Raw genomic sequence first — 3,701 nt, 5'->3', positions numbered from 1 at the left:
TTTGTTTTGTATCTCGCAGAGGGACGCGCACGGAAGCGAGAAGGGGTAAATTCCTGTCGGCAAGGCACCCTCCCGTCGTTCGGGGGGGAGCCAAAAGGGATAACGCCGAGTCGGTCGAAATGCTGTCCCGCGCAGGAAGAACGAGAAGGTGTGGAAAAGAGGCAGTTGAAATGCGCGGGCACGCGCACGTGAACGGGCCGAATCAAGAGGACGTGGACGATGTGAAGCGCACCGCGGAGAGAGAGAGTAGCCACAGTCGCCGGCATCGCCCTGCGCATGATTCGAGGTGAACAGTATCGATACTGTTGTAAAATGGCGATCGCCATTTTGAGTTTCGAGTACCAAAAAAAGGGGCTCGAAACTCATTTTGAGTTTCGAGTACCAAAAAAAAGGGGTTCGAAACTCATTTTGAGTTTGGAGTACCAAGAAAAAGGGACTCGAAACTCATAATGAGTTTCGAACCCCCGAAAAAAAGGTACTCAAAGCTCAAAATGAGAATTGTCTCGAAGTATGCACAGGGGGGCCAGGGGCGCTTCAGGGACGGGGCAGGTACTGTACTGTGCGCATGTACAGTATCCTCATTTTGAGTTTTGAGTACCAAAAAAGGGGCTCGAAACTCATTTTGAGTTTCGAGTACCAAAAAAAGGGGCTCGAAACTCATTTTGAGTTTCGAACCCCCGAAAAAAAGGTCCTCAAAACTTAAAAGGAGAATTGTCTCGAAGTATGCGCAGGGTCGCTCCAAGGGCGCAGCAATATGTGCAATTTTAACGTGTGCTGTACGTTTATATTGCGTTTCACAGCTTCAAAAAAGTGGGTCTCTTGTTGGGAATGCCCGTAGTGTGTGCTTGGGAGTGTGCCGGGCCCCGTAGAATAGTACACTAAATATGGGTTGGGAACCCATGTTTTTTTGCTTTGAAACGCAAGATATGTCTCGATATGTCAGATGTGTGTTTAGTTAGAAAGAAGGTTCGGTCTCTACAGCTAGCGTCAATATCTCTTCCCGTCTGGGGTTCTTCCTGGCCTTCTAAATCAAGAAATTAAGCCTCGCTGACGAAATTTGTCTATTCTTTGACATGCCCCTGAAACCGTCCTCGCAGAGAAACACCACCCAGATCCAAACAGATAATGTCACGGTCTTATCATTCTCTTCCAATACTGTAACAGATATTATTGTTTTCCGTACGCACTTAGGGTGGAGCCGAGCCCCAATGGGCGAAAGACTTCCCGTAGTCTAGGAACAACTCCTCGCCAGTGCTGATTTCCTGTATGGTCTCAATGATGACAAGCCTGTTCGAGCGAAGCTTATGTTTGCTTGAAGAAGCCACCGATTCCACAAACCGGACATTTGCTGTACGGGAGTGCTTGGCATGACGCTCTTCTACATCCCTGTCATCCGGAAGATACCGCGGATCATTGATGTAGCCTGCGACGCAAAACGGTGCCGGGACGATGAATATGGGATGCTCCTTATCTTCGGCGTCAACTGCATTACTGCGCAGTTCGACGGCCTTTTCAGCGAATCGCTTTTTTCGAACCCCTAGAATACCACTCCCGTAAACCTTGGTGGTTGCATTTTGACCACTCAAGTTCTTGTATACCACTGTCCCGTAGTAGGTGAGAATATCTTCTCCCTTTTTGAAAGAACGCATAGCAAAAACGCCCCTCCCAGCAGAAGTATGCCTTATCGTGGACTCGCAAACAACGAAACCTTTCGCGGCAGCCTCCAGGCTCATGAGAGCCTCTGCGTCCACTGTATCGAGAAATGCTCTGTAATTGCTCGGCCATAAGTCCGGAGGAGTATTCTTGTACTTGAGTGCCAGGTCCACATTACCATTCATGCACGATAGATAACGGTGAACATGTATAGGGAGCCTCTGATAAATCGGTAGGCCGGAAGGTGCGTCCCACAATGATGCATGCTGTGCAGCTTCCCTAGCTTCCAAGTTGGGGTGAGCCAAGAATTCAATAGCAAAGTCAATCTCCTCGACAGAAGCAGTGATATCCGATACTGGCGAGGTGAGCTGTTTCGCAAAGGTTTGAAGGACTCTTACAACCGCGATCTCGACGCATCTCTCATCGAAATCGCAACCAACAAACTTTCGATGCATCGGTAGAGTGAGGCACGCCTTTGCTGTTGCGAAAGTCCCTCCGTATGGGTCGAACACAATATCACCAGGTTGGGAGAACCTTGAAACCATCTCCATCATCAGTCTGATGCTCTTCTGCTCGGGTCGAAGGAACATTCGGACATTCTCATCCACTGAAATGTGATCACTCCCTCCCTTTGACATAGAGCTATTCCCAGCTTCTGGGAACATTACACGCTCATCACCCTCAATGCGGGGTATCCCGTCAACGCAATTTGTCCATGAGGCGTGTCGAGATGGAACATACCCATGAGGTATGTAATTGATTTGCTCGAGTTCATCCTTAAACTCCAAGCCTCGTTTCCAGAAATGAATCGCCGTCTGCACAATTGACATGTGGCTGCATCCCTTCCGGTGGCGTTTCTGGAAGTAGTGACCCGGTGCCCGTATGAAGTTGAGGGGGATTCTTTCAACGTTGAATACCTTCTCGTAGACTTGTCTCAAAGGCTGTGAGGCATCATCTTCATCAATACCGTTCTTGAGGCGCTTATGATTCTTAAGCATGAAATACCACTCTGCGAACTGGAGGGCTGAGCAAAAGACAATCCCGTGTCTACCCGGTTTGAGAACACGGTCGAAGATAGCAACACACTCCAACATGTCAGATCCGGAAAGCTTGTCATGGCTGGAGTTGGGAGATTCCACCTCCCTGCGCGTGTTATAGGGAGGGTCTGTCAAGATGAGTTGCACCTTTCCATCTAGGTAGAAGCCACTCTCTTCGGCATCTGTCTCAAGGACATCGGTCATTGGGACGTCGTGAATGCGGCAGAAAGGACTCATCGTCTTCATGACCCTGTCGTAGGCGAACTGATACCGCTCTTCACCCCTTGTTCCAGACGTTTTATGACGCTTTTCTGGTCTGGTATCCTGAAGATCCATAGGGACCCTATTACCTTCTTCCTTGATACCTTCTTCTTCATCTTCGTCCTGCGATGCTTCCATTGCGCCTATATCAACGGTGTATTCAGTATTGCCCATAGAATCGACTTCAATAGCAGTGACACCATTGTCAACATACCCTATCGCTGCTTTTGTAGGTGCAGATAAGGAAGCGAAAACGGGAGCAACGGTGTCTTTCTTCTCGCACTTGTACTTCTTGACAAATTCCCAGTCCGTGTCTTCCGCACATTCGTATAGGTACTCATGCGTAGAAACCTCTTTCAAGTGGTGAAATAGCATAGCAGTGAGTTCCCTAAACGCGTAATCTTGCTCCTTGGTCCTCTTCCAAGCAGTAGGATCCGCAAGCTTCAAATCCATCGCGGCGTTTCGGTGTCCCCGAAATGTATGGCTCTGTGACGTAGGCGCAAAGCCGCTGTCGCTCTCACCGAGAACCATAAAGGTTCCACTTGGTTCCTTGAAGAGAACGTACGGGGAAATCATTGACTCGCAGCTCTCGAGGCCTATCTTCTTCGCCAAGGATGTCCACGCCTTTACAATGAGTTGAACGGCGAAGCCCAGACGATTTCCGCAGGTATAGCTTATCCGAAACGGACTCGAAATCTTGTTCCGCCGTTTCCGTTCTCTCTGAAAGTAGTCCACAGCAACTTTCAAGGC

This window comes from Chondrus crispus, genomic scaffold, assembly GCF_000350225.1.
Source record: "Chondrus crispus Stackhouse genomic scaffold, scaffold_649, whole genome shotgun sequence".
Classification (NCBI taxonomy): Eukaryota; Rhodophyta; class Florideophyceae; order Gigartinales; family Gigartinaceae; genus Chondrus; species Chondrus crispus.
This window is presented reverse-complemented; position numbering follows the sequence as displayed.